Source organism: Antrostomus carolinensis, unplaced genomic scaffold, assembly GCF_000700745.2.
Source record: "Antrostomus carolinensis isolate BGI_N321 unplaced genomic scaffold, ASM70074v2 scaffold9257, whole genome shotgun sequence".
NCBI lineage: Eukaryota > Metazoa > Chordata > Aves > Caprimulgiformes > Caprimulgidae > Antrostomus > Antrostomus carolinensis.
In genome coordinates, this window is record NW_010328029.1 from 149,352 (window position 1) to 172,254 (window position 22,903).

At 37.6% G+C, this 22,903-nt stretch overlaps 1 protein-coding gene across 1 annotated transcript in view; it reads right to left on the reverse strand.

Annotated features, from left to right (window-relative positions):
* DOCK3 (dedicator of cytokinesis 3) overlaps nucleotides 1-22,903 on the reverse strand; it is a 190,760-nt gene that overhangs the window by 140,595 nt on the left and 27,262 nt on the right. The window lies entirely within an intron of this gene.

A 22,903-nucleotide genomic window follows, 5' to 3' on the forward strand; every position in this document is an offset into this window, starting at 1 on the left:
TTATTCCAATCATATAATAAATTCAAAGTTTTAAATTTAAGGTAACAAAGATGAAAAAGTTAGTTTTCTGTCAGCAGCTACTTTAATGGTTCTGAAGAGTTAGCAACAATGATTCACCACAACAGAAAACCACTTTTGATATATTTTCATATTCCAATTACTAAAATTTACCCAGGCATCTCTATTAGGTGGGAGGATATGAATACTCATTATCTGCACTCTAAAAGGGACTAAAGCAATTCATGATAGAATCCACCTGAAAAATTACTTTCAAAGAGGAAAAGTATCATAGACAGTAACCCCCCCCCCCCCAACTCCCAACACCAGAAAAAAGAAATCTGAGCAACTTAAGCAACTAACATTCCAATCCTTTACAAAAGAACTAGTATTATTCAAATATTTTTAAAAAAAAAAAAAAACCCAAACAAAAAAAACCCCAAAAACCAAACCAAACCCCCAAAACACAAGTGGAAACACTTTTTTGCCCTGCAGGAAATAACTATACAGGAAGCCCACAAAAAGGAATGTCTGGTGCTAACAACCAAGGCCACCTACAAGCACCCGTAAGATAAGAAAGCACGTCCAAACCACTCCACTATCAGCTAGATGAGAACTGTGTGTCAAAGCAGCTCTTGTCTAAGCAGATATGTCTCATACTGCATAAAAATCACCAAACCGCAACAAATGAGGGTCCCAGAAATAAAAATAAAATAATTTCCTGTTGCAGCCGAATGATGGTTTTATTAAACAACTAAGTTCCATTCCTACCTGTAGGCAAAACTTGAAACACTTGACTCTCACTTGGGGAAAACACTGACTAGAGGGACTGAAACTGAGACTTTGCAAGCTAGCACTTTGTTGATCTCATTTCTGCTTTTAAATGAGCACTTTACAAAAGCTCTCCAAATAAAGATACCTGCAGTTGTCCAGACTAGATCTGCTAGAGGCACATCCACAAAGAAAAACACATGTTTTCTATTGCAACATATTATCAGAAAAAATGTTTTTCCACTTGTTTTACTAAAAATAGGTAAGATGAGATAAAAAAAGAATTTCCATCTGCTTGAGTTTGTTTTCCTACAAGACCACTGGATTCGCATGCCTTAGGAAGACAGATTTCAGTACAACCCATTTTGACCAGCAATTTGTTAATTTCTCTGAACCTGAATACACATCTGTTCTGCTGAAGCAGGTTAAGTACAGATGGAATCATCTGCTGTTCTTATCAAGCTATTCTGAGATGAAAAGATGCATCATCTTTCAACTATCCATCAAGACCGGTCCTTGTCCCACCTGAAAAACTGAAATACAGACACCAGATCCAACAGAAAGACATATATTTCCAGGGCTGAAAATACTTATTCATGCACAGCTGATAAGTATAAAATGACTAGGTTTGTGTTTAGGTTTTTACACTAAATGTGGTCCAAAGTAAGTCCTATATAAGCTGAAGAAGACAGTAGGTATAGGAAATATTCATTTTTATATGCTATTTAAGTGAACAAGAAAAGGATGTAACTTCTTTTAACACAGGATGAAGACAATGAAGTTTGGGGCTATCAAATAAGCAAATTAGGCATATCTATCCATAAAGTAGTCAGCAATTAAATGATCATGAGAATCAGCTCCAAAATAATCATATTCAGACTTCCCAAATAAACCTGCTGAAAGAGCCACTCCCCCACTATTGCAATGATGGTTCAAGGCTGTCATTTAATTCAAGTCCAGAACACTATGCTGGTTAATTTACAACATGATCTGAAGCTACCTTTACACAGTTATTTTTTATGTAAGTATCAGAAGTACTTACTTTAAATATAAATAAATGAGATGGTAGAACACAATTTTGTAAAAGTTAGTCACATTAGGTCCTATGCAATGATCTGAAAAAAAGAAAACCCCTCAAACACCTTTCGTGTTCCATGAGTATGAGAATATGCTCTTTTCAGCTTTAGTTCTCAGACTTATTCTTCAAAAATATTTCATCTACTTTAAACAGAATGAGCAAGTATTGACAGACAGAGAGTGAAACATGGTGTTCTTTTCAGAAAATACAAGGTCCCCTATGAGGAAGGAAGAAGAGGTATCAGAAAGTGGAAAGCCAGAGGAGCTGTAGCTGTGATCTCAGGCAAACAGTTACGAAGGGAACCACAGATAGAAGACCCATGAAAGGGAAGGAAATACTTGTGGGAGAGAAAGGAGAACTAGACCAGAGTTGAAGGTAGCTTAATTACACACTTGCAGGCAGTAAAGAGTTTGAAGCAGTCAAAAAAACATTTTACAATACCCCTCCTCACACTACAAGAGTCTAGTGACTAATAAGCTCAATTTGGGATAGAGGGACATGTTTTAATGACTTTGCTCAGTCTTCTCTCTCTCAAGAGAAAAAATTCTCTTCAAAATTCAACACTGAACTGCAGTGGAATGGTGGGGGGATGTCAGTCCATAGCAGCTCCTCTCTGCTGCTCCTCCCTCCTCCCCCTTTTCCCCTACTCTAGCACAGGTCCTGCCCAGGGGCTAGAGTCCTTCAGGATAAACCTGCTCCATCCAGCATGGTCCTCCCCACAGACTGCGGTGTGGATACCTGCTCTGCTGCCTGCTCACCTCCTCCTGCTCTGGCTCCAGTGTTCACGGGGCTGGCTCGTGTTCTTTTTTTCCCTCATCCTCACTGCCTGGGGGGTCACTTGCTCCTTCTTAAACGTCCTGTCCCAGAGGCACCAGTAGTTTTGCTCAGAGGCTGAGCTGTGCCCTGCAGCAGGTCTCTTGTGGAAAAAGCCGGAACCAGCCTCTTCCCACAGAGACATCATCAGTGCCAACACCTGCGCACAGCACCCAGCACAGGTGTTTTGGATTTTTTAAACAGCTAATCACATAAAATAAACCTGCAGCCACATGAACACAAAGCTGTTTCATGCTTCAATGCAACAACACTAAATGCCTGTTTTGTGTCCACAGTGGCTTTGGCTGTCTTTATCATTCTTCTCTAAATAAATACCACATAATATGAAAATACATAAAAGACTGGTATATTATGGAAGATGACCTATTTTTGGTCATTCTGTTACCTTTATTTCATTTAACAACACTGTAAAGAAGTGAGGATTTTCCCTCTCTCAATAGCAGTCCCTTAAGACATTTCCTATAGAATTGCCTCAGACTCTAATGGGGGAGAGTGGCACAAAAAATTCTTTTCCTTATAAAAACAAGAGAGTAGCTTTTCTCAGATTCCTTGTTATGGATTTCAGTATCTAAATTAGGTATTAAAGCCTGTAAGCATCATCAGCACATCAAAGGAAATAGCAAAACTGGAAACAACACAAAACTCATTCCTTTCCTTTCAATTTTGTCTGGATTTTTTAACTAAGCAACCTATTTTATAGTAAAGCTCTGCTGGAATTTATAGATTTGTGCAATATTTATAGTTTAATCTTACCCAAAATCTCTAATCATACCATGCAAACCTTAAACGCTACCTATCAAATTAGATAGTATTCCTCAAGTGCCTGTTGATGAATAAAGGTCAGACTTTACAGGTCAATACAAGGATGTCTCAGGATTAGGGAAAGGAATTGAACTCAGACTTGTGTGGGAGCTGTGGATAGTACACAAGTATCAAGACTGGCACTCACAAAAAAAGCAAAGAAATTCGAGAACACAATTAATACTTGCACATTGCACGTATTCTTGTGTTCTACTTGTTTGCCTAGACATCTAGTCCTGTTTATTACAGAACTAAAATGGACTTCAATAATAACTAAAAAAATACAGAAAACAAATAGGAAAATAACATCAAGCAAGAATAAAGTTAACTAAATTACAACTTCTCCCAACTAAAACTACAAAGTACATTTATAAAGGTTTGTGGTATCATCCTGGAGTTTTCACAGGAGTCTGGGGTTGAGCTCACACTTCTTCGACAGCACACCATTGAACGTTCAACGAACAACAGGAGTCTTTCAAACAAGTAACAGACTGAGAAAGGAGGGCACCTCCGTTTTGGTTTATTTCCATTCTTCTATTCTGAAGTTCTCTATTTATTAATAAGAATGCATTAACATGAATAGCATCTATTCTCTCCTATGAATATTCATAGCTTTTAGCTTCAAACTGAAATTATTTACTCCAATATAAACCTGTTTTAAATGAATTCTCTACTATATTCACAGGGGGTATTTCAATTTCCAGTGTGTATTAAAGCAGAGTAAATTAGAGTGACAGAAAAAGACTCTCGCACTGTTACTAGTAAACTCTTCAGATTCTTTTGCCAATGAAAATATCTGAAATAGTTTAAAATACTGACACATGACAAAGGGAAAACTTAAGCGGTAAAAAAAATAATGGAACATCAATAAAGAAAGCAAAAGCAGAGCAAAACAAGTAAAGCCTTTACAAGATAAGTAGAGATGTTGCTACAAGCTTTTCCTTTATATTAGATTAAATGACATATCTGAATCACCATATATCATATTTAAGTAGTACAGTGACTTTATTCTGGATATCCTACGTTCATATGCTTCTTTCCAAATAGCGAAATCCTTCAGTTAGGAGCTAAAACATATGTTGAATTTACATCAGTAACTTCATGAAAAGGTTCCTTGCCACTCTTAGCAACAACCCAAGTAGAAACTACCAGAATTCTGGCGTTCCCTGAGTCACAAAATAAAATATTCTCAAAAGATGAAACCTGTGGTACTAAGTCTTAAATTATACAGAAGCTGATTTTATATGGGCATACATATACTAGCTGTATATATGTAAACTCTCTTCACCACTCATTATTCCCGCTCTTTTTCCAAAATATACCAGAAATTTCATTTGTGCAGAACTTGTTCTAACCTCTTCCTCTACTTAAGAGCATTTAGTGTGCTTTACCAGAAACTTTGTACAGCAAAGCAACAATTGGATTCCCTCCAAAATAATTTCAGAACTTCTTCAGATTACACATTTCCACAAAAAAATTATTTAACTGTAATTACATTCAAATCCTTTATGATAAACAGAAAACAACAATTATTTGATCTGCTCCAAAAATGAAATGTTGCACTTAAAAGAAAGCTATTTACCAACAAGTCCAAACCCCAGGTAATACACTGTATCTGTTGCAAACCAAATGAATACCCTACAGCTTTTCAAAGCTATAAACACCATGTCAAGAGGAACCCAGGTAACACTACAGCAATAGCAACATTTAAAGTAATAACATAAAACAGAGGAGGACAAGTTTTCATAATGTTATCACAGCTATTTGCCCTTGAAAACAACTGTTTTCTTTCCCAAGATCTCTGTTACTGTCTGTGAAGGACAGTGGGTAATACTTAAACCTGTTACCACAATGCTCTGTATTTAACAAATCAACCCATCTCAATTTCAGAGCTCCTGATAGAATATTATGAAGAAAAAGACACTTTGAAGGGTTAGTAGCACGCTACTGCCCTTCTACAAGAAAAGAAGTTTTTTCCTATTTGTTCATATCACCTTGATGCAATTCATAACTTATTTTTATTTATAGTTATGCAGTATGGTTCAAAGAAAATTATATTTTACAATTTCCTTTATAAACAACTTCTCCACTATAAAAATCAGTTATACCATATGTGTAAATAACTCCAAGTACAAGTTATTACACTTACAGTCATGACGTGCATCTTGACTCTTACATCTTTTCCTTATTTACAACTTCTGGTACCTGAGTTGTCTAATACAGCAACTTGGGACAAGTACCAGATGACAACACTTGACAGCTACTGAAACAATTTTAAACAGATCTGACACTGCTTTGGTGTCTGACTTCATGCTATTAGTTTTCACATGCTTTTAGACTCTGTATCATCAAGAAATGCAACTTGGCCAGGATGAGACAGGCATCCTAAACTAGCGCTGTTTAGGTTTTTTGGTTAACAGAAACATAGGGAGGCAAAAAAGGGAGGTTGGTCTTCTCCAGGGAAAATAAGGCCGAGCTCTGTGGGATAACTGCCTTGAGAACAAGAAAAATTTGGTTGAGGAAATACCCTGAAGTGACTCCGTCTCCAGCCCATCCTCCTCCTGGCTGCCACTGATGGCAGCTGAGGGCTGGAAAAACCTGCATAATGAGATTGTGGAAGAGACTGCAGCACACTGTTATTATGCAGAAATTCAGTTGAAGTTCCCAATTCTTTAGGAGTAACAGCAACATTAACCTCCTTTCATAACATCATAGCTTTTAACACAGCTTAAGGAAATGGATAATTATTCTCATAAACTTAAGAGGTTTAATTCTTCATTTCTAATACTGGAAAAAGTTATATTAACACTTCCACCCCTTTTCAATCCGTATTACACTTACTGAAGCCAGTTCCAAATCCTTTGCATATTAAATGTACTTAATTTGTTTTCATTTTGAAATGTAAGAACATATAATTTAAGTTTATTTTCCCTTCAGAGGAAAAAAAATACGCATGCAAGATTTTTGCTGTCTAATCAAGGACGATTTCTTGTTTTTTAGTTTCCTGGTGACTCCCCCCATTTTTTAATGGCTTTATCATGTCATATAACTGTTAAAAGGACACAACAAGAAGACAATACACTTTGCTTTATCATATTTCTTCAGAAGTATTACTAACTAAACTAGATAAATGTAAGTCAACCTTCTGAAATATAATACAGTAAGGAAAGAGCCCAAGAACACGGAAGAGGTTTCCTTTTTCCCACCACGTGGCCCCAATTATCCCTCTAAATAACATCAGCACAACTAATACAGAAACATAAGTGAAGGGAAGGAGAAAGGTCTGTAAACCAATTAAAGGGAAAAAATAAATCTCTGACACACATATAGCTGACTTTTGCAGTTGCTAATTCTGTTGTGCCTCTGGGAGATGTACAAAGACTTTCTGTGTATTCACAGGTTCCATTTTCAAGACCCTCTCTCAGCTTGAAAAGCATAATCTTCCCTTTTCTCCAGCTTCTCCAGGTCCATCTGGATGGAAGCACACCACTCTGGTGTATGAGCCATTCCTCCCCAATTTTGTATCATGGGTGAACCTGCTGAGGGTATGCTCTGTCCCACCTCCTACATCATTAATGAAGATGGTGAACAGGACTGGACGCAGTACTGACCTCTGGGGTGCTCCATCAGTTACTGGCCTCCAACTGATCACCACCTTCTGGGCCTGGCCATCCAGCCAGTTTTCAATCTGCCTCACTGTCTACACATTAGTCCAAGTTTCATCAGCTAGTGCATCAGGATCTGACGAGAGACAGTGTTGAAAAGTCTTTCTAAAGTCAAGGTAGACAATATCCTCTGCTCTCTCTTCATCTGCCAAGCTAGCCATTTCCTCATAGAAAGTTATCAGGTTGGTGTGACTTCCCCTTTGTGAATTCATGCTGACTACTCTCAGTCACCTTACCATTGAGAGCACACCTTCATGTTTTCCAGGATTAGTTCTTCGATCACCTTCCCAGGGACTAAGGTGAGGCTGACCGGCCTGTAGTTTGCTGGGTTCTCCTTGCCCTTTGTGAAGACTGGAGTGATATTTGCTTTCCTCCAGTCCTCAGACACCTGCCCCAATTGCCATGATCTTTCAAAGATGACTGGCGGTGGTCTCACAATTACATTTGCCAGCTCCCTCAGCAGTTGAAGCTGTATCCTATCAGGGCCCACAGACTTATGTACATCTAGTTTGCTTAGGTATTCCCAAGCATGATCCTCTTCCACCAAGGCTAAGTCCTCCTGGCCTCTGGGACTTCTGAGAGCTGGTGAAGACAGCATTCAGCACCTTACCCTTTCCATATCTTGTGTCTCCAGGGCCCCTGCCTCACTCAGCAGCTGGCCTGTATTTTATTCTTTATGCACTTCTGGAAGTCCCTCTTGTTGTCTTTGACATCCATTGCCAAATGTAGATCCAGGTGGGTTTCTGGCTCTACTAACCCTGGTCTTTGTATGCTTGGACAGTGTCTCTATATTCCTCCTGGTTCCTTATCCCTGCTTCCACCTTCTGTAGACTTCCTTTCTACGTTTGAGTTTTGCTAGGAGCTCCTTGTTCATCCATGCAAGCCTGCTGGCATCTTTGTTTGACTTCCTGCTCGCTGGGATGAACTATCCTTGCTTGAGCTTGGACGAGGTGATTCTTGAAACAGCCGAGTTTCTCAGATCCCTCTTCCTTCCAGCACCTTATCCCATGGGACTATTTCAAGTAGATCTCTGAAGAGGTCAGAGTCTGCTCTCTGGAAGTTCAGGGCTGTGATCTTGCTTTTTACTCTGCTCCCTCCTCTCAGGATCCTGAGCTCTACCTTTTCAAGGTCCCTGCAGCTAAGGACGCCTTTGACCTTCACATCCCCAACCTGCCCTTCCTTGCTTGTAAATACAAGGTCCCAGCAGTGAACAAGCTCTAATAAGCAAAACTAAAACTGTTATCAAAATTTTTCCTGCTCACATCATCACCTTCCATTTTCCTTGTAGACTCGTGTCTCCCATTTACATAAAAATCATAGTCATAACGCTACTTTACATCCCAAAATATATTTGCTGAATTACATGGTCTTCCAGAGGGAGAACCAATTATCTTGATTGACAGCAAGTGTATTTCTTTTTCCTCCAGAAGTTCTGGTCCTGCAAAGCTTAGAATACTGATAAATCTGTCTGAAAGAGAAGAACTTTCAACCTCCTGCTGCCATCTCTGTTACAGTCATTCAAAATGCCTCCTGCTGGAACCACCGTCTTTGACTGCCAGCAGAAGCCACTTATCCTCTGATGCATGAGGAAAGAGGAAGCTGTACAGCCCCCATCTGAAAAAGATATAAATCTGGAGAATTTGAGGAAGACACTGCATTCAATACTACCTGGCAGTATTTACCTGTCAGATTGTAATAAATGAAAACATTTTGCTCTGAAAGAAACTGGAGCAGTATCAAGTGTGGAAGCCTCTAAATGTGATAATTTTAGTAGGCTTTTTACCGTTATTTAAATGCAAAAGAACTTACAACATTCAGAAGAAAGCTTCTTACCCATAACTAAATGGCTATATTCTTTTGCAAGTACAATAAATCTCTCCCCATAAATCAGTATTTTAAGGTAATTTTCTGCATGACAGAGAACTTGTATTACCTTTCACATCAGTTTTAAAGTAGAGTTAAATGCTTTTGTTTCCACTTTGAATAAACACGGTGATATGTTTATTAGAAGGTGCATTAATAAATAATTAACGTTCACACTAATGAACAACAGTCAAGCTGTCTAAATCACAACTTACACGATAAACATCTATCAAAAAATTCAAATTGATTACAGCACATAACGAGTGCTGTCAGATAAATATTTTCCCCTTAGCAGTGCCTTACAATAATGTGCCAAATTCTAAAGTTGAAAAAATAATTTCTCCCCAAAGCATTTCCACTGCATTTAAGTGAAACATCTGCTCTTTCAAGACTATTTACATACTTAACAGGAAACTTCCAGTGAAGTTCAAGTATATAACCTGATACTTTCATCATTTTTCCAGCTTCTCTCGTACACTGTCACACAGTACACAAAATGAACATTCTCATTCACACACATGGAGTGGTCTAGAAGCAGTATATTACTACTGTGGATCTGACAAGCACAGCAGTAAGAGAAAAAAATTTCCAAAGAAATCACAGGGTCTGTAGAACTGGGTCAATATATGTAATCTTAAATGCCTCTAACAATTCCTTCTCTCTGTTAGGATTTTCATGCAGGTCATGTAATACAATTTCATTATGTTAGAAAAGATTTTGCCAAAAGCTAGGCTTTAAAGTTGTATTAGGAGTGCTTAAAATGTTACAGAAAAAAACCCACAAGCAAAACACACATTATTATTCCAATAAAATATAGAACACAGACCATTATTTGCAGACCTGCTTGATTACTGCTTTTTGTAATTAATGATCCTGGGCATGATGCCACCATTTGTCCTGCAACATTTCTGTGAATCCCTAAAGATAATAGCTGAAAGTATTCCAACAGTTTTCCAACTACACACTTCTCATGTAAATGTTAAAAAAATAAAGACATTTTAATATTGTTCGACTACAGAAATGTTTCAGCTATGCCTCTCACAGACAGGTTTCAGTAAATTTCATTCCTCCAAAAGACACAATTTCAACATCAGAGGAACACATCTAAGCAAAAAAAAACCAAACAACCCTCTCATGCCTTAACTTGTGATAACATCTGCCATTTTGTTTATGATTTTGGTCACAAAGACCTGTTCCAGAGTCAAACATGAAAATTCTGGTTTTACTGTATAATATTTATTCTACAAAGAACTACTTACTAATATTATCAACATTTGCTGTAATTCCCACATTTCTACATAGATAAGTATTCAGCAGAGCTTCCTTAAATTACAATAAGAAATGAAAAAGTACATAACTGTAATTACAAAATTCCACTACTTGTTCTTAAAATCCTGAGTTTCGATTAGGAGTAGCGTGCTGTTTAGACAGAGATTAGTAGGAAGTAGAAGTTCACATTCACATTTTACCTGTAGTTATTTATTCTTGGGCAGTTAAAGGCAGTGTAGGCAACACAATGTACCGTTTTACAGGCTGGATGGACTGATACAGATTTACCTGATCCATTGAAAACCAAGATGAGCTGAGTTTTAGAAAATCTACATTTCTGTCAGGGAAATACAATTGAAACAATACTACTGATAAAATCACTGCTTTACACACGTTAAAAACATTAATCCCAATCCCCTTTTTAAGAAGAGGGGTAACAGAGCAAGGGGAAAAAACAGAATATCTCCCTGAATTATTATAAGTTTTAATACTGAACCTTAACTGAAGAAGCTTCCAATATCAGAAACCACTGTCCAGCAGAGGAAAATACTTTACAGAAGATCACAGCCCATTGACATAGCAATTTAAATAAAGAATCGATCCATTACTACTACTTCACACAGTTGTTTAGCTCAACTCTAACCCATCCTGGAAGTCTTAATTTTGTCTATATAAAATAATTACTTGGCAGAGTTCAGAAAATAGCACAACTTTTTTTCCTAAAATGAAGACCAGGAAGAAGGGAAATAATTTAAGTTTTACTTTTAAGTTCAGGATTTTTTTTTTTTGGAAGGTAAACTGATCACTCGAATTCATCTTCTAACTTAAAAATCTTCAGATGTTCAAATTTTCTGCTTCTGTTCTGCATTATGATGCAATTATTCTTATTAAAACACCAGATATTAAATATAAAATTGTGAGAAAATGAAAATCAGAATTCCCTTATACACAAGTATTTTCTCCTTACTGAAAGTAACAAATCTTTATGGTTCTTTGAGCTATTTCAATCTATGCAAACTCATATTCATGTATCAACATTTTTACCAGTAATGCTCACTTGTTTCTCACACTATTATATGCCTCCCCCTACTACTACAAAAAGGGAAAATGAATGCAGGAGCCACAGCTCTTATTTATGCAAACCATCTATGACACTCCTACTGAAGAGCACGACAGAAGCAAAAATAAAGGGCAGGTCATGGGATCCACACACTTAAAACAACAACAGTTACTACTGACTAAGTAACTGTCCTTTCTTATGTGTTCAAGTTCAGATGTCTATATATGTGTGTTCATGTTTTGATGTTTATATCTGATGAACACAGTTTTTCCTAAAGAGAAAGATCCAAAGGATATGAGTGATGTCAATGACTCGTTCCATTCGGCTGGAGCCTCTGCCTCGGCTGCCAGGTCAAGGACACAAAGGGAGTAAAAGCAGAAGTTGCTTTCTGATATCAACACCTCTGAACCATGCAGGCGGCCTTGGCTATGCTTAGGTGCAGAGTATGTTTTAGGGAAGATGCCGGCAGTCAGCTAGTAGCAAATGCAAACACACTGTATGATCAACTCAGATATTCTGCGACAAGATGGTTTGGGTTTCAGAACAGCCAGAAATATTGTTAAGAAGCGTTTGATCCATCAAAGTAAGACTTACATAAACAAGTAATTTCTTCTGCCTTGACAGTAAATACAGCACCACATATAGCCTCAGGAAGAACACTGGTAAAATAATAAGAGATTCAAATGCAAGCTGAAGATAAGCTCCTTCACCCTGGAGGAGGGAACATGTGAAGCAGACTAGCTGCAAACTCTAGCACTGAGCTGAGAGCCACCTCATAATACAGCAGGACTGAAAATATAAATTACGATTTAGCAGTTAAACAAAAAGTACAAAAAAAAGTAGAATGCAGCAAGTAGGATGTAAATTAGAAATAAAGCCTGTTTTCAAATACCTGTTTTCACCTGTTCTGTAAAATATGCAAGCTTTTTGGCAAATAAAAAAATAAAATAGTTAAAACATGAGAGGCAGAGCTGCAAATAAAAAGCTAAGAGAAAACAGGTACAACGCCTAGGATAAAGAATTAATTCAAGCCTCTTAAATTTAAAAATGTTCGTTCCATCTATGTGACAATAACACTGCAAATATTTGTAATGGACGTGTGGTTGGCAGCAGTTAAAACTGTAGATTTTAAACAAAGATCATAACATTGGAACAAAATCATGTTTTTCCACTTAAGGTGACTCATTATTATAAAGAACAAATATAAAAGCATTCCTGTTAGTGTGGAATACTCAAATTTTGTTTCATCTATTTTAAATAGGGTCACCTTTTGAGATAGATATTAGGTATTTTCACTACTGCTTAAAATATAATAGCATGCTTCATAGACAAAAGCCAAAAGGAAAGGGAGAAAAACACTCACAGGCTAACACTCAGCTTCAGTATAATGGTTAATAACTCTAGTTAATAAATAATAGTCAAGCATTATGTCAGCATTATTTCTTGACTAAAACTGAGCACATCTGGCAATACAGTACAGTCAAGCACTCTACTGATTCTCAACTGCTGAATCTGTACACTCTCAAAAGCAAAAGAACTAGCTATTGACTCACCCTTACACCTTTACACAGCACCATGACGATTTCTAGTCATTTCCCACTCATATATATCCAAAATATCTGTTGTCCTCTACAGTGTTTGAAACATAAGTAAGCAAAAAAAAGTACTGAATGTCAGTCTTTTCCACAGTTTATATATAAATAGCTGAAAAGTGTGTCTTTGCCAAGTAGATAAGTCATCAAAACCCACAAAGAATATATTTAAAGGGGTACAAGAATTAGCACATCATCTCTGAAAGACAGCAGTAGAGAAAGACTCCTAAAAGACTCCTATTAGACTTCTGCACACAGTTCTCCTGCCTGAGAGAATATAAAACACAACAGTGCCATATATCCACCACTTCTTCGTTTTGTGGGGTTTTTTGTGTGTTTTAGTAATGCTGTTTTTCAACACAGCTGGTCCTGACTAAACAGATTTAAAGATTCATCAATTCCAAGACGATAAAGGATTATTGTGATTATCTAGTCCGACTTCCTGCAGGGCACATGCCACAGAAACTCACAGATTGCTGCAACATACTTCCTCTAAGATAATGTGACAGCAATCATTTAAAATACAATCCGTTCTTGTTTTAAAGATACCAGTAATAAAGAAGCAACTGCTTTCCATTATTAATTTATTGTTAACTACCCTAATTATTAAAAACTGCCTTATTTTCTATTCTGAATTTGCATGGCTTCAGTTTGCAAATACTGGACTTTGTTACTCTTTTTTTGACAGAAATGACAGACTGAGACAGATTTTTGACAGATTACCTCAATTAGCAATCATCTACCTGAAACCTTTCTCCATATACTCATTTATAAGTCATAAATAGGCTAACTCCTAACTGAACTTCTGTAGTTGGTCTGAATAAATTTACAAAGTAATTTCTTCACTCTGTATTCATCAGGCTTTTGCTGGAATATTGTTCTGACTTCTATATATCTACTTCTCCACACGTGTATTTTTATCTATTACACACTGAGAAGTTGTGGATAAACAGGTAAATCTTTAAAGCAAACATGAGAATATCCAGAAGACACGATATATTCTAAAGACTGGGTTTGACTGCTTGACTGTTTAGTCTAAAAGTGCCAAGAATTAGGAAGACAATTCAAATCAGAAACTTGCAGGTAAGATGAATGGCATAATCTTTTCTCCTTGTCCATGGCAAGTACAATAAGTAGAAACAAGCAGTAAGGAGATTCAGCAGAGGCTTAAGAAAAAGTCTTTAACAGTATGGGCCAAAAAGTACTTTTTGAGAGGCTGCAAAATATATATTAAAACTTTCGTTTTAATAACAGGCAAGACAAGCACATGTTGAAAATGCCATAGTTAGAAATTAACTTGCCTTAAAGGAGTTAGACAGATAGATACAGCATGTGTTCTCCAGGAGATGTGCCCTGGCTGTCCCAGGCAACTTATCTTTTCTGACCTCAAGAACAGATAAGGTTACTCAAGATCCTTTCCAGGTCCTCCTCTCCCACTCTAGGTTCCCTCTCCTATCACTCCTTGCCTTGCAAGAATCAAGTATTGCAGATCATCTCTGAATCTTTCTAGCTTTCCCACATCTATTCTGAAGAGGACACTGCAGAATCAGTTGGAATTATTCAACAATCACCTCATTTAGTCTACACAGATTGATTTTCAATTACTTGCCTCTTGGGCCCTGAATTACTCTCCTCCTCTGCCCCGCAAGATGGCCCCCTGTCTATAACGGCAAGACTTCTTATCCTCTTAGCTACCACAGTCAAGAAAGAGGCTGATGTTCAATTGGTTAGCCCTAATAATGTTTCATCATGTTAAGTGTCATTGTACCTCAGGACACAAACACCATCTGTAGGTCCATTCTATATTTGGATGTATTAGAATAGATGCTGTTTAAATGAGCCAAGTATCTGGCAGAAACCATACAATTTCTGAACTAATCATTATTTAACTTCCTACTTCTGCATTATCAGCAAATTTTATGAGACTGCACCAATTTTTTCTGATTCTTATTATTAGAATAGTGAATAACACCGAGACAAGAACAGAACCCTGCAGGTCCTGTTACAAGCAGCACATCTGAATAACAGTTCTCCATTTTCAACTGCTTTATCAATTCATCTGTTTTTAAACCATTTAGTAAATGCTATGTTTAATTCTGCACTGTGAATTTCTTTAATCATAATGTCAGGGGAGGGTTAGTTAATGCCTGCAGAAGTCTTACATTTATTGTTAAGTTTATCAATGCAACCTGTAATCAGATTTACAGACTTGCATGATTTCTCTCTCTGACGTGGCTGACAGTTTCTGAAGAGAAGGCTAGCACTAGAAAACAGGGGAATTCAGCTATGAAGTTTTAAGATTTGAGGTGAGAAAAGATAATTGGCCTGGGACAGCCAGGCCACATCTGCTGGAGAACATGTGCTATAAACCATGTTGGTGAGATACAGATTAGACAAACGGAAATGGGTGGAAAGCTGGCTGGACTGCCAGGCTCAGAGGGTGGTCATCAACAGTACATAGACCAGCTTGTGTCTAGTGGCATCCCTCAGTGTACCAACATCTTTAGTAACAATCTGGATAATGGAATAGAGTGCAGCTTCAGGCACTTGGCAGATGATTCCAAGCTTGGGGGAACAGTCACCATGGTGCAGGTTGCTATTCAGAGGAGCTTCCTTAACAGGCTGGAAAAATAGACCAACAAGAACCTCACAAAGTTCTTTCAAGGCAAATACAAAGTCCTCCTCATCTGGGATAGAATAATCTTATGCAACAAGGGCAGACAGCAGCTTTACAGAAGACGACCTGGTGATCCTGGTGAAGGAGCTGAACACAAGGCAGCAATCCTGTCGTTGCAGCAAAGACCAGCCATATACTAGGCTGCATTAGCAAGAGGGGAGCCTCCAGGTCAAGGGAAGCAGTTCTTCCCCTCTATTCAGTAGTCACGAGATATCTGAGGAGTACTTATTTACCATGTACAACTGCCAGACGGGAATACTTAGAAAAGATGGATACAGCTTCTTCTCACAGGTGCACCAGAACAGGAATAAAGGCAACAGACGCTGGAAATTCCAACTAGCGAAAAGGAAAATGTTTTTCCCTTGTGGGTGGTCAAAATTTAGAACAGATTTTTGCCCAGAGAGGTTGTGGGATCTTCATAAATACTCAAAACTCGACTGGACAAGATCCTCAACAACTTGCTCTAACAGGTTCTGCTTTGAGGAGGAGGTTTCACTGGAGAACCCCAGAAATTGCTTACAATCTACAGGATTTTGTGATTCTGAGTTTGTAAAACTTAAGACACAGCAGTAAAACTCCCCATGACCCATGAGATGGGTCTGTCTGATTTTTAAGCCAAAACTCTGACGGAGATAACAAGGACAGCAATAATCAAGTTCCAAAACAGAAGAGTTTGTGATAACCAATAAAATAACCCCCACCATTAGACTACTACCAACAGCATAAAACCCTCTTTTTATTAGTAATCACTCATTTATCACATTAAAGTGTAACACTGTGGCAGCACAGACAGTTTAATCCACCAGAAACACATGTTGCTGAAAAAAAAAAGCAAGTAGTCTCAAAACCCCTCCTTGTTTGAACCTACTATCTCCTTCCAGGCACTATGACTGGCACTAGTACAGGGAGCCTCATCAAGAATCTAATCTGCCAGAAAAACAGCAACTGAATTAAAGATGGTTAGTGTTCAGCCAGAGATCTCCCCAATTCCCACCACACAGCCACACAGACACTAGTGTATGCATAAGTGCACTGAGCAGCGTACATCAGCCTGGCTTCTCAAAGCTCACTCCTGGCTGAATTACCTTCTGCTGCACCATACAGCTGAAATCACGCTGCAGCCCTTCCTATGGCAGAAGCAATAAAATTACATTTCTTCCCTCTACACTGCCACTTACTTGAAACAAATTCAAAATAACAGGGCAGGGGAGTAGAAGAAAGAATGAAAGTAGGTTGTCTAGAGTACTCAAAGGGACACCCATCAGAAGGCACTGGCCAGGACAACTCGAGAACCTCTAACAAAAGATGATTCCTAAGCTATGGCTTTCTGATTTCCTCTAACAAAATGGGAGAACTCCATCAGAAATATGGTGGTTTTCACTGCACAAAAATGTTCTCAAAAAAACCCCAAACCCCAAAACAAATCAATAGTATCAAATTTAGCATCATCTTGTAACAATACACTGAGATAGTACCACTATTTGCATCAGAAAGTCACACACAGTGTATAAATGTTTCAGTTTATTGTCCATGTAAGAAAATTCTGTCTTTTTTCAGCGATGCCTATGAGTTACTCAGTTATGTATTTCCCAGATCCACAAAAAAAAAAACCAACCCTGAGAGATGGTAGTGAAATTAAGAACTAAGGTATTAAAAAATTATCTTAAAACAGGGTATGGCTTTTCTAGGATAAATAAAATTGACAACTAGAAAAGATTTATTTTACATTGTTTCACACAGAATTTTTTTTTTTTTTTAAATAAGGAAATGTGCCTAACATCTGTCTTTCCTCTTTCTGCAACTATTTTAATACTGGCATTCTGTGCTGTATTTAACACAGCAATGCCACTGGTTTCAACAGAAACATCAAACCACAGTTATGTTATTTCTAGACTACTATGCTGGTAATGGAATAACTCTTAAATGGAATACTTGCACTTAGATGTGTTTCTAATGTAGATTTACATGATGACAGACAACTGTATTACAGTGAGAGCTGACACGCCTGCAATTATTGTCACATCTGAGACAGCAAACACAGCAGCTACTTCAGAGTATGACACCAAAATCCAACAACAAGCTTAACTGGCTCATTAAAATCATCCTCCCAATTCTAAACTTGTCAGCAATGCTGCTAGTTCCCCTAAAACAAACTGCTGTTTTGTTTATAGTCTGTGACACAAGGCCCAGACAAAACTTGACAGAAAACTTATCTTTGGTTTGTATTTTCTTAGCACTGGATTGGTCACCATATTTTCCTCTTCTGAAAGGCAACAGGATATCCCTATTTCATTACTTGAAGATGCACTGAAGATAGGAACTAAAACATCTCTGTATATCACTTTTTGTCAGCTAAATGAATTGTCCAGAGAATTTTTTAACTCCAGGAAAACAACACTCTTCTACTTGTTCCCTTTCCTAACAGTTAGAGTAACAATTAAACACACAAACAAAAATGTAATTTAGGAAAGCAGGAAGTACCCAATAAAATTCAGGAAACAGAAGAAAACCTACTAAGGTTTCATTAAAATAAAAGACTAGTACATAACATCACTGAGACTGACTGGGCAGTAACTGACAAGGAACCAGGGAAAGGAAGATGAAGAGTTAATGAGAAGCTCAGATTGGGATCCTGAAAAAAGAACAAGACAAAAGGGGACAAATCATGGGAGAAGATGTAGATGGAAGAAATGAGGTAGCTGAACTCCCTGTGTAAAAGTACAAACAAAAGTTTCTCAATGTTTAGGGTGGGAGGTTGGTTTGTCTGTTTTAACATCTGAGGTCCACTGAATAAGTGACTCAAGTTCTGAGAAACTTAGGGCTGGTCTTCAGAGCACAGCACTGTGTCAATTCAGAACTGATCTGCCACATTGTACAGGTCTTTTTGACTGAGCAGCAGAAGGATGACAGGGCTTGATGTCTACTAAAAAAGAACACAATGTTTAAGTAATATGTATCTCCCTAGTCAAAGTGACAGTATAGTTTCTTTTAAAAAAAATAAATTTAAAATATTAAAAATATATCACATCTACCTAAGGATCCGGCATATGGACCAGTAACGTCCAAGATCAAAAGTTTCTGCTACCACATATATTTAAATAAAATGAAGATACTAATAATATCTATATACAATACCCTTAAAGTTATTTGGCTGTTACAAAAAAACCCCAACAGTAGTTAAGATCTTATTTTCTTCTTCCCTCTATATCATTCTACCATATATTCCATAATTAATGTTTTTATTTACAGTAATTTAACTCCATTAACTGTATCAACACGTTCATGAAAACCTGCCATACACCTGTTTCTTTATACCTTCCTTTTCATTAGTAAACACACTGAAAACAACATTAAAAAGAAACCTCTGCTGACACGCTTTGTCAGTTTTCCCAGAAAAAAAAAAGTTACCTTTCTTGTAGTATTATGAGCCAGTATTCTCTGCCACATTTTAGAAATTCATTAAATCCTATCTGAGCAGATTTCCAAGCACATCCCATTAATAAGAAAATAACAAGTCCATGTGATAATATTAGTAAAACCACTTACAATCACTAGATACTCACTAGGCAGAAATCTCATCTGCAGAAGTTTATGTCACTGTGGAAAGTAACTGGCCCTGTGCACTTCAAATCAAACTTGAGCTATTCGGGTCAAAACAAAAATTCTGAGACCAAAAATGTTACTACCTCACTCCTTAAAAATGGTAACTCAGTGCTGCTTCAGTATGCACTCTGCAAGATGGCTAAGATTGCAGGTCATATATAGAACAAAAAGACTTTACTAACTGCTACCTCAAACTCTGAGGCTATCAGGAAAAATGAAGGAGGAAGATACAGACGGATTCCTCAAATAGAATTACTGCCTTCAACCCTTTACTGGCCTAGTCTGACTCAAAAGAAAATATTAAAAGTTGTCAGTAGTAGAAGAAAAGTAATAGCACTACAATCACTAATTAACTGTTGTATTAGCAAATACTGACAATACACACACCTGTACACAATAAACTGAGCTTAAGCTAATTCATAAAATACACCTGTATTATTTTTAAATCAAAGACTTACAGTAATTTAATAATTATAAACCTGCATCTTTGATAAACATCAATATAACAGTTCTATCAAAAGATATTAATGATCGGATTAAACAAAAGAGAAGCTCAAACTCCTCCCCATCAGCTGCCAAACACCAGCACAGGAACGTGCAGCTCCTCAGTCCACTCGCTCCCTGCCTGCACAACTGCGCTGCTGCCAGGAAGGACACGGGGTGGGAACAGGTCACGGGGCGCGAGGGGACAGGAAGGAGACAAACTGCCTCTTTCAGCAGCGGTGCCAGCTTACATCAGCTTCACAAGTCCAGAGAGGTATTAAATAACAGTCTCCCTTTCCTTCTGAAAGGATGCAATCTCAGCTTCATTTCTGAATGCCTGCTCTTGCACAGACTACAGAGCAAGCATTCACAAATTCCCCATCACCTCTCAGGACATACAGAATCATAGAATGGTTTGGATTGGAAGGGACCTTAAAGATCATCTAGTTCCAACCCCCCTGCTGAAAGAACAAACTGAAACCTGCCCCATCAATAGCAATTTAATTTAGATGAAACAGCTAATGCTTGAATGGCAAAGAACATGAAAGATAACATTATTTCCCTTGCTATGTAAAAGTCTTTAAATTCAGACTACTGTAATTTCACTGAAAAAACTCTAAACTTCAGATAAAGAACATGGGACTTAGGATCTTCCAAATGTATAAAAAGACTTTTCAGCTCAGGGACCCTTCACAAAAAGGGTTAATCAAGCATTGGAACAGGCTGCCCAGGAAAGTGGTTGAGTCACTATCCCTGGAGGTATTTAAAAGACGTGTGTGGAAGTGGCACTCAGGGACATGGTTTAGTTAGAGTTAGGTTAATGGTTGGACTCAATGATCTTAAACGATTCTACATTCCAAATTTCACACAAAGATTAGCAAAATATGGCGCAAAGAAAGAATTACTATAGTTTTATTAGCCCTAGAAAGCCTCATGACAAGTCGCACGTGCACGCATCTTAACTGCTGAAGATAAAACTTTGAGCAAAAGAGCGGACTTCAGATACCATTTTTAAGAAGCAATTAAATTTCTTTGGACCCAAAGCTATTCCCTGCCCTGCTCACCCCTAGAATAGGGATCCCTGCATCTCTGCACTTGCTTGTGCAACAGCCAGAGAAGCCACTCTCAGCCACACACATGCCAGATGCAGTATTTGGCTGAGCAGTGTTCATGTACCTTGGGCATCTGCTGTCCCCTTTGGAACTACTGGCAGCAGCGTGTGTTTGTATTGAAGGAAAAGTTATTAGAGATGACAGCAACAGGAAGTCACTGATACAAAGAGGTATAGGTATATCAATGGATGTTACCAAAAAATAATATAACCCTACACTTGATTTATGTTACTTTCAGCAGTGACTTATTTCAGCAAGAGTTTTTCCTGTAATATGTACTTAGATCGCATCTAAACACATTGGATCTGGACCTATTAGTAGCAGTGGGTACTGCCAGTAAAATGAAATGGGTCTTTGTTTTATAAGCCATCAGGGTGCCCTGAAGTAATTTATCTTTAGGAATTAAATTTTCATATTATTGGATGGATTTTTTTTTCCCCCTCAAAGGCAGTATGTTATTTTTAGGGGTAAATGTGCAATCACAAAGTATCTTCACTACCCGAAGAAGCTCTTACTGTACAGTACAGCGATAGCAGCTAAAGACTTTGAAATCAAACTGGACAATCAGTATTTTTTTATATTTAATCAACATTTATGATTAAAACCAAAGCTGTATCTATGAACAGTCAGTTAGCACAAGGCTCAGCTTCTAACTTAAAAATGAAACAAAACCACCTTGAAATTTATAGGATGGTGAACACAAAAAATGGGAGAAGTTACAGTTCTCTCCCAGAAACCTCTCCCAATTTCTTTATTTTTTTCTTTGTATTCCTCCTATTTTAAGCAATCTTTATGTCTAAAACATAGTATGATAACTTCTATTAAACAATAAAACTTGAGGAAACAGGCAGAACTTCTGAAAGAATACATTTGTCCAAAGGCCATGAATCACTGTTAGCTCAAAACTAATATGCAACCAGTTTAAGGAACTATGTGAGTGGTTTCCAAAGATAAAATATGTATTTCTTCCCCCTTTCTCATTTAAACATTCACAAAAAACCCCATATGTTATAAGAAAATTACTTAAAGAAAAAGTCAAGCACTCAAAAAAATGAGGATAAACAATAACTGAAATTAGCCCTGGCTCCTGTACATATGCTTTACAATAGTTCTTAACTGCATGACCATACGCAGAACCCCTCTCTATTTTGACCAATTAATGAACAGCCATTCAGATTGTCATTATCATTTGTGGCTCAATGTATGGTTCTTAGGGCTTAGTTCACTAAAAATTATGCAAGCCCTACCCTGAAGGCAGATATTCTGCATTCCTAATGATTTCTACATAATATTCAGCATCCAAGCACTTCAAACCTAAAACCTTTTTGCAAAAATAAATGCAAGACTAGAGATAATATTATCTTGGTTTTACAGAAAGATTTAAGTATAAAAATATCTCCTAAATTTGTGCAAATAGCTTGTGATAACTCCTACAATATCAACGTGGAAGTCGGAAGGCCACAACACACTCTGAGGGAAAGCATGTCTTCCTTTGAAGAGTGGCTCTCCCTCTTTCTGGAAGTCTTTGTCACACTCACTCGTCACTCTAGAACAGCTGAAACATATGAAGCAGGAAGGGGGTTTGCAGCTTCATGACCATACACCATACGGTAAGTGACCCCAAAATTAAAGATCTGACCATAACTCTTACAGAAGTACACTAAACCGAGACCACAGGCATTCCCCTGGTTCTTGAATGCTTGCCTTTGCAACCTTACTTATACTTTTAGAACAGTTTTTATTTACCAATTATCTCTACAGTACATTCACAATCATGTGGCTGGCAGTGGAAATAAAAGAAGTCTTTAACAATCTTGTTAAATGTTTTAATTTCGCCTTAATACCTTATGTAAAATTAAGTATCCATCCATTTGCCAGACTTACCACTGAGGTTTTTAATTAAAATACATTTTTATTCCTGTTTGTTTAGAAGGATGCAATAATTAACTGTTACTTCCTGCCCAGCCAAATGCAACAATGCAGAGAGTAATCAAATTTGGCAGGCCAAGCGCTGGCTGTCCACTGCTGCAGCTACAGTGGTCTCTCTTGCTCCAGCCACCAGGCTTTCAGTAACTCAGTTAATTCAGTAACTACATAT